Raw genomic sequence first — 17,462 nt, 5'->3', positions numbered from 1 at the left:
ATTCAGGGTCCACTATATTGCCGTATTGTTAGTCCCAAGCACGTTGGCGTTTTAGAAAAGATGGTGAACGGAAAGCCTCACGGAGTCAAATCTGCAGAATCGATTTCTTAGGCGAGATTGCTGGCTGCCATTTCGTACCTCTTGTTGGTATTCATGCAAAAGTAAGGTGTAGTGACATTTCTAATAATGCGTTACAGATGAATGTAGACATTGCTAAATCTGTGGACGGGAAAATAAGAAATGTCGAATGAATAGATCATTTATTTCTTCCTGAACCTGTCACCAACATTTTAAAATTTTTTCGTTGCACAGTACCTGAGAGGTGCCCATCATCTCTATTTCACGTTTTTCCACTGTCCACATTCTATTATTTCAAGCAAGACCAGTCGCGAAAAAAACGTAACACTAATAACAGTTAAACGGCACATTCATGCAAGCAATTTAAATTTTTTTTTTAGTCTTACGCATGCAGAAACACCTTCAGAAAATACAACTTTGACCATAGATATAATTTTCCGAAGCAAACAGAGATCGGCAACATGGCGAATACTGCGCTGTTTTTGAGCAGCATACAAATGAAAAAGTGTTTGTGCCACGATTATACATGCGAAAATCGGAATAGCAACAAGCAGAGTAATCTATCGTAAATATACAACTCGCAAAATATAGCAGCTCGAAATTGTTATTTTGCACAGACTAGCTGGCAGCATCTAAATTGCGGTAGATGTTTTAACGATATACAAACTGAAAATTGAAATTTGTATTAAGCCAACTGAAAGAATGTGAAGGCCAAAACGCGTATCGGCATAAATTAAAATGCATACAAAACTGGCTGACTGCTGCATTGCTTACAATATACCGACGAAAAAAAATCGCAACAGCAACAATGAGCTGTGCGACATAAACGGAAGTTGGTAGGTGTGTTTCCACATCTGCAACATGACGTCTGTTCAAATTTCGCGCCAGTCGCGTAAGAGCGGCGCTTGTAGTGCACTATGTGGCTGCAAATCAGGTTTGCTTTAAACGCACGCTGTAACGGTCGCAAGTGTTAGTCACCGTTAAGATCAGACGTGGTGAGTTGACGTTAGTCAAGAAAGCCTTCAAGGCTACAAAGACGCCATTACCGACACCTCACTCAGTTCGAAAGAGATCGTGTAATAGGGCTACGATAAGCTGGATGTTCCTTCTGCAGAAAGACTTGGCAGGAATGTAGCCACTGTAGACGATTGCTGGGAGCGGTGGTCACGAGAAGTCCAAGATGCTACTCCAGGCGGGTGTAAAATGAATGTGCGCAACGGAAAATAATAGACGCTAAAATGATGATTTGGCCCTGTCTGACTACTCCCTGAAGCAGATTTTAGGATATCTTAATTCTTTAAATTACAATCTAAACATAAATGAATGATGAAGGCAACTAATCCTACTAAGTTATAAACGTTGTTCCTGTTATATATTTATTGTAGATTAAAAAAACCCTTTATATTACAAAGTTTACATTTCCTAAGTACAATTACTAATCAATTGCCCAACTCTGCCTCTTATTATGACTGCGCGGTCTAATATCAATAACGAGAAATGACTGACATCATCTACGTACCAAACACTAGAAGACACTACTTTCAAAGATGATCTACGGTGGTGTAGAACCTCAGTGGAAATAAACTAACGTGGTCACAGCTATTTATCTTTTATAGCCCTAATAAGCCGAAGCACTTTGCAATATCACCGTATGTACGGCGTCCGGTGCGTCGAAGTGATGGTTCTCGTACTCGTCTGCGACGATGGAAGAACTCCAGCCACAAATAAACTCTTTCAAACAATAGGACGGCAGAAATCAGTCCTATGATTAATATACTCTAATACTGTCTTCTTCTCTCTGTGTTCTACAGACGGGAAACGTCTCAACGTAAATATAGGCAGAGGAAGTACTCTCAATTACTGAACGCTGCGTACTCAATGAAGCCTTCCAACCTGGAGGTGAAGTCCAGAAACGTATAGGTTCGCAACAGGACAGGCCTAACTGTTCTAACTATAAACTCTGCCGGCCGGGGTGGCCGAGCGGTTTTAGGCGCTACAGTCTGGAACCGTGTGACCGCTACGGTGGCAGGTTCGAATCCTGCCTCGGGCATGGGTGTGTGTGATGTCCTTAGGTTAGTTAGGTTTAATTAGTTCTAAGTTCTAGGCGACTGATGGCCTCAGAAGTTAAGTCGTATAGTGCTCAGAGCCATTTGAACCATTTTTGAAGTGGTTTCGGAAGGAGCCGTTATCAATTTGGATATCGAGCGACCGTCACACACGGGTGCTCAGAACGGAAGACCTCGTCTCTCCACCTCTGGCTTCCCAACAAGGCTCATCTCTCCACCTTCGTAATTCCGAAAGCGAATCATATTCCCGAAACCACGGGCTCATCTCACTCTCTACAGATTCTTCCGAACGCCGACCAACCATTTTTGAGTCTTTTGTTGTCCAGCGCGGAAAGTTTGCGAGGAAAAACCTATACTCGTACAATGGTGCGCTCCTGAGTAAAACTCCTTCGAAATAACCCAGCCTGCGTGGTCTCCGAGGAGCCGCTTCTTCGTTCCTCTCACCTGCGTCCAAGATTTTCAGCGTTCGGTAGTATTATCCGGTTATCCTTCCGGCCCCTACTACAATAGTGGCCGGCCCTCACCCTATTGTGCTCCAGAGCTCAGGTGCCACGGCGTCCGTCTAGCTACATTCTGTGTTTAAGCAGGACCAACACCTATGCGGGCCTTCCACCCAGAGCTTGAGTTTTGCCTGCCGTTTGATCTTCACTGGCGTTCCAACGTCTACTAGTATAGGCAGTCATTCATTACGCCGTTTTTATAATAAAGACACTCCGTCACCTTTCATGCAAGCAATAAGCGTTGACAGTTATTTACAAGGCGTACGTGACAATGTCAGTCTCCTTTAAATATTCATATATACGATGTACAACCTATCAAATGATATCTAATTGTGGTTGTAGTTCACGGCCAAGTATGTGGATAAGTGCTTGTAAGGTGCGAAATTATAGCCACTTTACAGAAGGTACTGTCGCAAGAAAACTGGGCTCCGGACGGCCAGGTGGCAGTACTGAGAGGTATGAAGGCTTTCACGACCGGATGACATATCTTCTGGTAAACCTTCCGGGATGTAAGGTCGTGGTCCATGAAACTCTTCAGCTCCTAACGTTTCGTCCAGAGCTGCGCTGGACATCTTCAGAGGGGTGTTTCTCCTCCGGTGAGTCGGCAAGACTCACCGGAGGAGAAACACCCCTCTGAAGATGTCCAGCGCAGCTCTGGACGAAACGTTAGGAGCTGAAGAGTTTCATGGACCACGACCTTACATCCCGGAAGGTTTACCAGAAGTACTGAGAGGACCATCATGTTCGACGTGAGGCCCTGGCGCATTGTACCGCGTCTGCAGCAGCAATTTGAGCAGCAGTTGGCACCACAGTCACATAACTAACTGGTGTGTCGCTTCCAGGACAGCTCCGAACCACATGCCCCGCAGCGTGCATTCCATTGACTCCTAACTACAGCCATTTTGGGCTTCAGTGGTGTCAAGTGAGAGTTCATTGGAGGGCAGGGTGAAGGTCTGTTATGTTTTCTGACGAGAACTGGTTCTGCCTCGGTGTCAGTGAAGCCCGTGTGTTGGTTAGAAGGAGGCCAACTGAGGGCCTGCAACCAACTTGAGCTGATCACAAGATCTGTCTCCAATCGAGCGCACATGGGACATTATTGGACAACAAATCCAGCGTCATTCACAACCAGCTTTTACGGTCCCTGTACTGACCGATCAAGTGCAGCAGGTATAGAACTCTATCCCACAAACTGACATCCGGCACCTGTACAACGCATTGCACGCACGTTTGCATACTTGCATTCAACTTTCTGGCGGTTACACCGGTTTTTAATATACCAGCATTCACACTTGGCAGTAGTTTATCCCGCGCTTGCGTTAACCTGTAGTCTTACAATGTTAATCCCTTAAATATGTTACCTAGACAAATGTGGTCCCGAAATTTCATTACTCTAAATTAATTATTCTTCGGTGATACGATGTTTTTCCGTCAGTGTAATATAAGCCACAGCCACGGAGGTCAACATCCGATAAAATGGATAAATTATTGTTTCAATTCTGCTGTAAATCAGTGCTGCTACCTAAATGTACTCTTTGAGAAACTCCTTCCTCAATCGTTGTCTAATACTTAACAACAGACATTTTTTGTACCTGAAAGAAGCTTGCTTCGCTAATGCTACCCTACTGCTTCTTGTAGCACCAAGCAAGCAGGCGCAGTGGCCAGACAGTGGTCTCGCATTTCGGTTCAAATCTCTTTCCGAGCATCCAGGTCTATGGTTTACATGGTGTTTCTAAATCACTGACGGCATATGATGATCGACTTCGTTCTCTAATAATGCCGTCATTGATGAGACATTTAGACCTATTCCTTTCCTTCCTTAACGCGTCGTGCGGCAAACTCTTTTGGTGACTGACCGCTGCTTTTTTTTTTGTAAGACGCCACTGGACGTTCTTACTTCTCTCTCAGTGATTATTCGGGACGATTAGCTTTTTTTCTAATATTTTCATTACCATAATTTCTCGTTTTTAATTAACCAAGGAAATAGATATACATAATTTTCGCGAAATTGTTTCTTAAACTTAAAAGTACTCAATATTTGTCTAACTCTGTGCATAACCATGAAACATATTTCAAGTGTTAGGTAAAACAGCTCATACCGTATTTCATCGAAATTTTAAGTACGGCGACTGCGTCACGGTGTTCTCTGGCTATCACTGTCTTTTAACATGATCCATAATTGGCAGAATTCTTTCTCTTCTTCTAGTCCAATTTTCCCTTTTATAATTAGCTGGTCATTACTATTGCCGAGCAACATGGTCATTCCAGTTAACATTTCCTCTTAATTCTATCTTCAGCAACGATGAAAATTTCGTCTACAAAGCTTTGGATGTTTGTCCGTATTCCACATGCGAATTTATTCCGCGGCAGGCTTCTGTTCAGTCTCTTTCATCGCGTCTACAGATTTAACTCAAATAATCTTAGTATTAAACGAAAACACGATCGTACGCACTTTTCAACGCAATCTAGCCAATTGTCACTGTCTCCTCATGTTTTTCGAGTAATAACACCCTCTCTTGCCTCTGTATTTCACCCGTATACCTCTGATAACACCCTAGTCTACTTATGTCGAAGACTTTACTTCTACCACTGCATTACACAAATCACCGTAGTGGTACCGAACTTTACTTATTATAATAGCAGCGGCCAGTGGCGTAGTGAAGTATAAAAATTTGGATTTGAGTTTACCTTATATCTTAAATATGTCTCTTAGCCTATCTACCCCAATTTGTGGCAGATAAACACTGTGTCTTACATTAAACAGATCAATGTAATTTGGTAGTCAATATTTAAAAACTTGGAACTGGATTGTTGTAAGTACAAAGAGCCGTTACAAAAACAAAATAAGATTATAGGTTGATGTATCGTCAATGTTTATTAGAAATGGAGCATTGGCTCATTTGGGAAATGACGCGGAAGGAAATGGGCGGATGCTTTTTAAAAAAACCTTCACGCATTTACATGAAATGCGTTGACGAAACCTGGTAAAACGTAATCTGAATGCACGCTTCAGGATTTGAAGCACCCTCCTTAGATTAGATTAGTACTTGTTCCATAGATCATGAATACGACACTTCGTAATGATGTGAAACGTGTCAGGTTAATAAAAGGTGTCTATACAAGATATTACATTACACAAAATGTTACATGGTACTTAATATTTTTTTGAGTGGGCGGTGGGGAAGTAACCCACTTACTATATCCAAAAATACTTCTAATGAGTAGAAGGAGTTGCCATTCAGAAATTGTTTTAATTTCCTTTTAAATGATTTATGGCTATCTGTCAGACTTTTGATGCTATTAGGTAAGTGACCAAAGACTTTCGTGGCAGCATAATTTACACTCTTCCGAGCCAAAGTTAGATTTAACCTTGAGTAGTGAAGATCATCCTTTCTCCTAGTGCTGAGCCATGTACACTACTATTACTTTTGAATTCGTTCGGATTTTTAATAACAAATTTCATGTTGTTGTTGTGGTCTTCAGTCCTGAGACTGGTTTGATGCAGCTCTCCATGCTACTCTATCCTCTGCAAGCTTCTTCATCTCCCAGTACCTACTGCAACCTACATCCTTCTGAATCTGCTTAGTGTATTCATCTCTTGGTCTCCTTCTACGATTTTTACCCTCCACGCTGCCCTCCAGTACTAAATTGGTGATCCCTTGATGCCTCAGAACATGTCCTACCAATCGATCCCTTCTTCTAGTCAAGTTGTGCCACAAACTTCTCTTCTCTCCAATCTCATTCAATATCTCCTCATTAGTTACATGATCTACCCATCTAATCTTCAGCATTCTTCTGTAGCACCACATTTCGAAAGCTTCTATTCTCTTCTTGTCCAAACTAGTTATCGACCATGTTTCACTTCCATACATGGCTACGCTCCATACAAATACTTTCAGAAACGAATTCCTGACGCTTAAATCTATACTCGATGTTAACAAATTTCTCCTCTTCAGAAACGCTTTCCTTGCCATTGCCAGTCTTCATTTGATATCCTCTCTACTTCGACCATCGTCAGTTATTTTGCTCCCCAAATACCAAAACTCCTTTACTACTTTAAGTGTCTCATTTCCTAATCTAATTCCCTCAGCATCACCCGACTTAATTCCACTACATTTCATTATCCTCATTTTGCTTTTGTTGATGTTCATCTTATACCCTGCTTTCAAGACACTGTCCATTCCGTTCAACTGCTCTTCCAAGTCCTTTGCTGTCTCTGACAGAATTACGATGTCATCGGCGAACCTCAAAGTTTTTATTTCTTCTCCATGGATTTTAATACCTACTCCGAATTTTTCTTTTGTTTCCTTCACTGCTTGCTCAATATACAGATTGAATAACATCGGGGACAGGCTACAAGCCTGTCTCACTCCCTTCCCAACCACTGCTTCCCTTTCATGCCCCTCGACTCTTATAACTGCCATCTGGTTCCTGTACAAATTGTAAATAGCCTTTCGCTCCCTGTATTTTACCCCTGCCACCTTCAGAATTTGAAAGAGAGTATTCCAGTCAACATTGTCAAAAGATTTCTCTAAGTCTACAAATGCTAGAAACGTAGATTTGCCTTTCCTTAATCTTTCTTCTAAGATAAGTCGTAGGGTCAGTATTGCCTCACGTGTTCCAACATTTCTACGGAATCCAAACTGATCTTCCCCGAGGTCGGCTTCTACCAGTTTTTCCATTCGTCTGTAAAGAATTCGCGTTAGTATTTTGCAGCTGTGACTTATTAAACTGATAGTTCGGTAATTTTCACATCTGTGAGCACCTGCTTTCTTTGAGATTGGAATTATTATATTCTTCTTGAAGTCTGAGGGTATTTCACCTGTTTCATACATCTTGCTCACCAGATGGTAGAGTTTTGTCAGGACTGGCTCTCCCAAGGCCGTCAGTAGTTCTAATGGAATGTTGTCTACTCCCGGGGCCTTGTTTCGACTCAGGTCTTTCAGTGTTCTGTCAAACTCTTCACGCAGTATCGTATCTCTCATTTCATCTTCATCTACATCCTCTTCCGTTTCCATAGTATTGTCCTCAAGTACATCGCCCTTGTATAAACCCTCTATATACTCCTTCCACCTTTTTGCTTTCCCTTCCTTGCTTAGAACTGGGCTTCCATCTGAGCTCTTGATATTCATACAAGTGGTTCTCTTTTCTCCAAAGGTCTGTTTAATTTTCCTGTAGGCAGTGTCTATCTTACCCCTAGTGAGATAAGCCTCTACATCTTTACATTTGTCCTCTAGCCATCCCTGCTTAACCATTTTGGACTTCCTATGGATCTAATTTTTGAGACGTTTGTATTCCTTTTCGCCTGCTTCATTTACTGCATTTTTATATTTTCTCCTTTCATCAATTAAATTCAATATTTCTTCTGTTACGCAAGGACTTCTACTAGCCCTCGTCTTTTTACCTATCTCCCTGAAACTCTGTACAACCTCTGGTTCTTTCAGTTTATCCAGGTCCCATCTCCTTAAATTCCCACCTTTTTGCAGTTTCTTCAGTTTTAATCTACAGTTCATAACCAATAGGTTGTGGTCAGAGTCCACATCTGCCCCTGGAAATGTATTACAATTTAAAACCTGGTTCCTAAATCTCTGTCTTACTATTATATAATGTATCTGAAACCTGTCAGTATCTCCAGGCTTCTTCCATGTATACAACCTTCATAAGTGAATATAAATATTGTGAGGCTACAGTGAAGATCCCTAACTCTTTGAATAAGTGTCTGCAGGATGATCTTGGATGAGCTCCAGTAATTATTCTGATTACAAGCTTTGGGCAATGAACACTCTTTTACTCAATGATGAGTTACCCCAGAATATGATGCCATTCGAAAGCAGAGAATGAAAATAGGTGTGGTAAGCTAATTTACTGAGATGTATATCGCCAAACTTTGCAATGACCCTAATAGCTTCAGTAGCTGAACTCAAACGTTCCAGCAGATCTTCATTGTGTTTTTTTTTTCGTTTCAACCCCTCATCAGTGCATACACCTAGAAATTATGAATATTCTACCTTAGCTACCGATTTCTGATCGAAGTCTATATTTATTAATGGTGTCGTTCCATTTACTGTGTGGAACTGTATATACTGTGTTTTGTCTAAGTTCAATGAGAGCCCATTTGCACAGAATCACTTAATGAGTTTCTGAAAAACATCGTTTACAATTTCATCAGTTAATTCTTGTCTGTTTGGTGTGATAGCTGTACTTGTATCTTCCTTTCGAAGAAAAGGCTTGTTCCGACGTTTAAATATTATGAATGTCTTACAACTTGCGATTACTACATTTCCGAGGTTTATTTTCCTTGTATTTTATGATTTGTTATCCGTTTCGCATGGCAATATGCTGGAATTCGTAGAGTGACGAGACAGTCTATCCACGATATTGAACCTCATTATGACTCACTACTTAGAGATTGTAACATTATGTGATTGCCTTATCATTTTAAATCATTCACTAATCGAGCAATCGCTCGCCAACAGCTACAGTTAGCAAATAATGTTGCGAGAATGTAAAAGCTGAACGACCTGTGACGTAACTTGTTTATTGTCGAAGCGCCGTCAGAGATGCTGTGAGTTATTGACTTTGAAATCTGCGGCACGAAAAACGGACAGAAGAAGAACACTTTTACACATTTTTTTTGATGTACGAGATATTCTCGATGAACAGTTACAAATTTTTCTCTTGTCTCTTGTAACTTGTGTCGGACGCGCATGTCTTGCCGCCGTATTATTATTGTTAAAAATAATATTATTTTAGTGTAAAGTAAAAGTGCAATACTAAAAGTGCAATACTGCATAGCAGTAGATTTATTGTGCGTCGTGTATGTGAAAACGTCAAAGGAATTATTTTCATTACGAGAAGAGAAGTGCCAGTCAAAACGGCATCCATGTTAAATCCTTCATTGCAGTGTAAGTTCATCTATTAATTGCCATAAATTCAGAGTTAAATGGAACTGGTGTGTGGACTATTTATTTATTATAGAATATATGTCTCACTCCTTTATGAAGTTATTTAATTTTCTTTATGTTTCTGCCAAACAGAGAGTTCACAATCACGAATTCTTTCGTCGAGATCAGACGGAAGTTGCATGCGGCGAAATATTTTCTCCGCGCCATATTCTACTGGTAAATGCATGATAAAATACGGTACCTTAGGATATTCATGTTGAGCTATCCAAAAATAATTATATTTTGAATAGGCATTTACTCTCCTCTGCAATGCAACTTCCGACTGATCAGACGATCCAACAAGAAACAGCCGCACACGGTCGGCGTTCGCAAATATATTTCCACCGCTGATTATAGCTATATGTTACAGCACGAAAGTAAACATATTGATATAATTAGCGACTACGAACGGGTAGATTTATAACTGCATGATTATGTATATACATTACGTAAACATATCGTTATAAGATGTTAGCATTTTGTGGCATTGTATGATTATATTTCACGTTTAAAAACAACATTTTATTCAGACGGAAGGATTGGTTTAGCACTATTAGCTGCACAGAATGGTTTGTTCGGCTGGTGGTAGGAATTAAACAGGGAGAAGCCGAGTTTCCTGCATCTAGCTGACACGTATGCAGACGCCGGGATGCCGCTGGCGCGTTGGTGAACTATTGTGAATGGCATCCGTTTGGACGGCTTGCCAGTTGGACCGACGAAAAGTACCGTCAGCAGACGCGTCTCTCCGTTCCAAAGGCGCCTGTCGTAAGCGGACCCGCCAAACATCATGGCAGAAAGAGAATCTCACCCGTGATCGTCATCTGCTTTGCGACTTAAATAAGAGACTCGCCTACAAAGCTGAATATTCCAGATTTCTGCCACATTCAGTTGGCAAACACTCTACAAAATTGTGTCGGCGACAAATGAATGCCTGAGTAAAACAATGGATCATGTTCAATTTTAGAGTTCCGTACCTCAATCGGTAAAAACGGAACCCTTAAGCCTTGTACAGGCGGAGACATTTCTTGCGCCATGACCAGCGCAGCGAGTGAATTGCTTCGTGTGAACAGTTACCCTGCTTGCCATCTGGTGGCGTGCCATCACATTGCTAGTCAATGGCATGCAACCGAACGAAGCTATACTCCGCGCCATATGGCTGCCATTGGAGCACGGATGTCTCTTCTTCCTGTCGGTAGTGCACTTTGTGATAATGGAGTGGTCTAAGGAAGCTATAGAAATTCTTACTGAGCCATACAGACACAAAACCAACACATACCATAACAGACACGCCAGGAAATACTCACTCGACAAAATAGTTGATTCATTGATGGAGGTTAGGTTTTCGTCTCGTGCTCGAATTATAGCGAAGTTTACGTACAAGGTTTTTGTCAGAACTTAACAAAATAACAGCTTAGGCAAAGAGTGTCGTGGGATTTGATGACATGTATGAAACAACGGTGTGTTATTTTAAGAAACTTTTTTTTTTTTTGGCAAGGAAAGGAACTTGCAGCGCAGAATTCGCACAAGAAAGTACGGACTAACTAAAATCAGTAACGTCACAGTATGTAAATTTTTATCCGTCAGTTTCCTCCGCAGTTACAACAGTAAGTGAAAAAAATTAACTGATAACTGGTTTGGCTGGGCGAAGTTCACAAGATACATTATACTAACAAATATGCAATGCACGGCAGGCATATGAAAAGCTGACTTGTCTTGAAACGTCCTCTTACAAAAATTAATGAATTACTGCGTTGATAAACCTCTACGTTATTTGATTTTCAAACAGCTGAGCAAAACTGAACGTACTCAGACGACATTCACTAAACTGACACACAATATTTTTAGCGCAACGCAATCTGACTTTCAATAATCCCTACAAAAGAATGGCCCTAACTAACAATAACCTATACCTTTCATGAATCACTTACCTCACAAAAATCTTCGTTACTCAAACTACTGCAATACAGCGAGCGCCAATACTGCCAGCTGAATAAAATATTCTAACTACTGATAGGCACAGTTAGCAAATGAAAGATTTTGATAGAGAACAAATAATGTATTTACCTTAATAGTGTTCAAAAGTCATAATATATATATCAGTTCATGATCCAGTCTTACAAATTTACTGGACACACGTCCAGATCATCCGCTCTCAAAACTCCGCCATCTCTCTCCCCACATCCACCACTGCTGGCGGCTCACCTCCAACTGCACAACGCTACGCACTGTTCACATCCAACTGCCCAACACTACAATGGCGAATATTGCAACAATGCCGACCAGCCTCAGAGAGCACACAGCACAGTCAGTGATTTTCATACAGAGCGCTACATGGCGTTACCAACATAAAAACCTAAACAGCCTACTTACAGTCTGAATCGTTTTGTTTACAGTTCGAAGATTGTAGATTTGAACCCTACTAATATCCTTATTTTTTTCTCATTTGTAACTTAAAATTAAAAACGTTGTGAAGCTGAGTACGTGCCCTTGATATAGCACAGTGTCTCGTAGTGGCCATAAATATCCAATCACAAAAAAATATGAAGTACACACTGCAAGCTGTGTACAATTGTTATCATTATTTTTTAGGATGACTGTTTTGCCAATGAGATCTCAGAGTCTCCTACTGATGTTAGTGAAGATTTTTTAATTACAGACAGCTAAAAACAGGCACTTTGTGAAAGGTCCATAAAATACGCCATAGAGACAACGGAAAAGAGGAAGAGTGCTCACAATGAAATAGAAAATGCTATTTCGAAAAGAGCTGACAATATACTGACCAGCACAAACTGGTCCAACTGATGTTGAAGTATTTGGTTCATATGTAGCTGCTTCTCTACAGCAAATAGAAAGTAAAGCTATGGTGATGAAAGCTAACAGAGATAAATTTAATACACTTTGTGCTGTGCAAGGGGAAGACATGGGCAATAATGAGAAAGAAGACTTTTTATTTGTTTATTTTGAGCAACAAAACTGTTTATTTCTTTATTTGAGTAACAAAACTGTTTATTTCTTTAAGTAACAAGTCTGTTTACTTTTTTTAACCAAAATGTAACTGCTCAATATCTATAAAATACAAGTTGAATGCAGTGCTTTATCTTGAATGTGGATTGTAATTATAGCAAATTGAAATTACAGAGTATATTGCTAATACCAACTAAGTTAATGTATGAATATCATACAGTCTCTTGCATAGTATATTAACTTAATAACAATTTACATTATTTACTTTCAACATTTGGCACTTTATCAGTACTGATTTTTTTTTACTGATTCCCATTGCCACTAAACATCCAGTAGCGTTGAAATATTCCTGAAGAGTTTCACTCACTTTCCTAACTTCTTGTGTTGACATAATCTTCTTATGCCCCTCAGATTACTTTTCTGCCATTCTCCTAGAATGATAACAGTGATTTGTGTCCTCTTCCTTTTCCAGTTGTCCAACATAATTCTTCCCACATGTGTCCAGTAAAAAATTATGTAGCATACAAACAGAAAATGTGATTTTCTCTACAGTTTCAACAGGTAGCTCCATTTTCTGAAGGAGAATTCTGAACCTATTGGTCAATATTCCAAAATTATTTTCAGAAGTTCTTCTTGCCCTACTCAAATAGTAATTACGTATTTTTTGTTGCTGTGTGAGATTTCTCTTACATGGCTTCATTATATGCTCTGATAAGGTAAAAGCATCAGCTACAACTATAAAAGGCATTGTAGTTTGGGTTGCTGATAATATCTCTGGTGTAGGAATGTTCATTAAATTTTTAGCACCAGTAAGAATTTCACAGAGGGAACTGTTCTGGAACACTTCTCCACCACTAATCCTCCCATGGCAACCGACATCCACACATGTAAATTTATATTGTGCATCAACAAGTGCCAGTAACACAATGCTGTTACCTCTTTTGTAATTGCGGTAGTATGATCCCATACGTTTTGGTTGCGCGAATTCCACATGCGTCTCGTCTAAAGCGCCAAGACAATTTGAAAAGCTGCACGTCTTGGAAATGTTTTGATATATGTTTACATTCACTTTCTGATGATGGAATCTGAAATACAGAAAATGTGATGTGAATGTTTCAGTGTGACTTTCATACACATGAACTGAAGAAGATGTATGATCTTAAATCCTGGAATTACTGTATCTCAGACACATTTTCCCCTAACAACTGAAAATGATGGATTATGAAGTGCACTAATTTTGTCTGAAAATTCCTCAGGTAGATGAGAAACAGGTTTCGCCTATGGATTGTAAGGTTCAATTCTTAACATAAACTTTTACAATGTAGGGCTACTTTTTGAATATAATTGCCAAACTATAAAAATATGTGATAATGTCTGGACACAGGTATAGCTGAAGTTTGGATCAGAGATACATTCTTCCATCTAAGTATTTTTTGGAATGGTTAAGAATGACACTTTAAAGAATTTGTTGCTATTTCTAATGAATTTATCAGAATAAAGGGAATGCTAGGGGTTTGCCCACTAAGTAAATGTAACAAATAAAACTACGTCAAAAAGTTGTGGCAGAGGCACCCAGAATACCCTCACACCCCGAAAAATGTTTCTTCCTGAGAGCAACACATCTGACCAATGTGGTTCCCTTATTGTAATTTACAGCCTTTTTAAATGTATTATTACATGCACTTATTTTGGTCATGTTCTCGTGAAATTTAATAAAAATCAACGAACCTTCATGTATGAATCCTTCAAGCACTAGTAAACTGCGTCTCAAGTTTCAGGAATAATTGAGGATATCGTTTTTACAGGTATTCTGAATGAAAACATAATGCTTCTGTAGCTTTCTCCAATAGCCATAAACCTCAGTGTTAGAACTAACCTAAAGAAAATTATGGAATTAGTTACAGCGTACAAGTATGCACTGTATATACAGCAGGCTATCAAAAGTATCAGGAACCCCCCCCCCCCCCAAAAAAAAAAACCATACGTTTTTCATATTAGGCGCAATGTGCTGCCACCTACTGTCAGGTACTCCATATCAGCGACCTCAGTAGTCATTAGACATCGTGAGAGAGCAGAATGGGGCGACCCGCGGAACTCACGGACTTAGAACGTGGTCAGGTGATTGGGTGTCACTTGTGTCATACGTCTGTACACGAGATTTCCACACTCCTTAACATCCCTAGGTCCACTGTTTACAATGTGATAGTGAAGTGGAAACATGAAGGGAAACGTGCAGCACAAAAGCATATAGGCCGACCTCCTCGACTGACAAGAGACCGCCGACAGTTGAAGAGGGTCGTAAAGTGTAATAGGTAGACATCTATCCAGACCATCACACAGGAATTCCAAACTGCATCATGATCCACTGCAATTACTATGACAGTTAGGCAGGAGGTGAGAAAGCTTGGATTACATGGTCGAGCGGCTGCTCATAAGCCACACATCACGCCGGTAAATGCCAAACGACGCCTCGCTTGGGGTAAGGAGCGTAAACATAGGATGATTGAACAGTGGAAAACTTTGTGTGGAGTGACGAATCGCGGTACACAATGTGGCGATCCGATGGCAGGGTATGAGTATGGCGAATGCCCGTCATCAGGCAGCGTGTGTAGTGCCAACAGTAAAATTCGGAGGCAGTGGTGTCATGGTGTGATCGCGTTTTTCATGGAGGGGGCTTGCACCCCTTGTTGTTTTGCGTGGCACTATCACAGCACAGACCTACATTGATGTTTTAAGCACCTTCTTGCTTCCCACTGTTGAAGAGCAATTCGGGGATGGCGATTGCATCTTTCAACACATTCGAGCACCTGTTCATACTGTACGGCCTGTGGCGGAGTGGTTACAAGGCAATAACATCCCTGTAATGGGCTGGCCTGCACAGAGTCCTGACCTGAATCCTATAGAACACCTTTGGGATGTTTTGGAACGCCGACTTTGCGCCAAGCCTCACCGACCGATATCGATACCTCCCCTCAGTGCAGCGCTCCGTGAAGAATGGGCTGCCATTTCCCAAGAACCCTTCCAGCACCTGATTGAACGTATGCCTGCCAGAGTGGAAGCTATCATCGAGGCTAAGGATGGGCCAACACCATCTTGAATTCCAGCATTACCGATGAAGGGCGCCACGAACGTGTAAGTCATTTTCAGCCAGGTGTCCAGATATCCTTGATCACATAGTGAAACTGCGTTTTGCTTCCTTATTCTTTGACCTACTAAACGAAGCGATGTCGAAAATTCCGTGTCTTTTATTCTGAGAAAATTTTTGTATAATCCCCTGCCTCCAGCCTCAGTTCATCGTGTGACAGACTTTGCAATTCCCGACCGCCGTCATTACGTCTTGAAATTCAAGGTCTACTCCATCATCCTCTATTACGCCAAAGTAAATTTCTTCGTCGTCGTCGCCGAGATATTACTGCACTAGTGACTGCATGAGCAGCAGTTGCCACTTTCATTTCGTTATCAGCGATTTTCTAAAATACTGTTGCGCCATCTGCAGTCATTGTGGTACAAACTCAGCCACTAGATGGCATGCCATCTCTTGGAACCAGGAAGTTGTACCATTTTATTGCACCATTAGTGGCGCAAGATGTGTCCTCGTCTGTACAGGGCTTTATAGTACCACTTATAGGATCACTTTGGTGTCCGTCTCTCGTCTGTCTGCCTGTATTGCTTAAATAGCCCGGGCGCTGATTACGGCCACTGTGAGTACATTTTGATGTGTTCGAGGTCAGGTTGATTGCTCTTTAGAGGTTGCCATAATGTCTAACCAATGTTGCTATAGAATGCATAGACACCGCGGCATACGATAACAACGGCAAGGCACTACAAGAGCTAACACGATTACCGACAATGTGTCGTTCTAACTTTGATATACTGTGCGGTAGTATTCATTCTTTTTTCAGCCATCACTTTCAAATTTGGTTCGAATTTAGTACTTATTCTTTTAATTTAATTTTCGATTTTATTACGAACTACTAAATCCACATATGACCGCAATCTCACCTGATTACGAGTGAAGATAACAAGAGCAGTAGACCATTTTGATGAAAATTTATTGTACTTTCATTTTTGACAATACTTGGTTGTAACAGCCAAGTAACTACCTACTGTGTGAATGATGGATGTGTGGAAAGCAGATGTAAGTCTTAAGTCTGTAAATAGTGGAAGTTTAATTTTAAAGCTTATACATAATCTGACTGTTCTTAACTGAGGATCACTGAAATGAATAATTTACTTTAATTTTCGACAATACTTGGTTGTAATAGCCAAGAAACTAGCAAATGTCTGAATGACGCATTTAATGAAAGCAGATGTAAGTATTAAACCTGTAAATATTAGAAGTTTAAAATTTAATTCATTTACATAATTTTACTGTTTATTGACTGAGGATCATTAAAATTAATGAAACTCAAGTTTTTCTAATTACATTTTTGTAATGTGTTTATCTGACATGTTCCACACCCAGGAGGATTCCCTCTTTTATGGGTCTATTGAATGAATAATTAATCTAATGTAATCTAATCTAATCAGAAGACACTCTGGTCCTGCAAATACCTAATCACTCTCGCCTTAAAGATATCAGTGTTGTAGTTATCGTTTTGGGGATTGTTTTTTTGGGGAAAATTTATTTGTAAAATATCTACTTCCGCTTTCGAGGGGAATTTAAGCCCGTGGACTACATTTAAAAGTTCCCTGTGGTTTGAACTTAAGTATCAGACTTCAAGTTACTATTAGTCAATTAGATCGTAATTACATTACTTTAATTATTGTAATTTAGAAACTTAAATGATCGGCAAAATTACGCTTACTGATCTTTAAACTTTGATTCAACTAAATCGAACATTGTTCAATGACGAATTAAAAAAAAAAATATTTGGGACTGGTAATTAGCATAGCATATTAATAGAACTCCA

At 40.2% G+C, this 17,462-nt stretch overlaps 1 long non-coding RNA gene across 1 annotated transcript in view; it reads left to right on the top strand.

Moving 5' to 3' along the window:
* The window catches only part of LOC126481261 (uncharacterized), a 583,716-nt gene that overhangs the window by 1,439 nt on the left and 564,815 nt on the right, over positions 1-17,462 (top strand). The gene's annotated exons all lie outside the window — the stretch shown is intronic.

Source organism: Schistocerca serialis, chromosome 5, assembly GCF_023864345.2.
Source record: "Schistocerca serialis cubense isolate TAMUIC-IGC-003099 chromosome 5, iqSchSeri2.2, whole genome shotgun sequence".
Lineage (NCBI taxonomy): Eukaryota > Metazoa > Arthropoda > Insecta > Orthoptera > Acrididae > Schistocerca > Schistocerca serialis.
The sequence above is the reverse complement of the archived record's forward strand: the minus strand, read 5'-3'. Positions and strand labels throughout refer to the sequence as shown.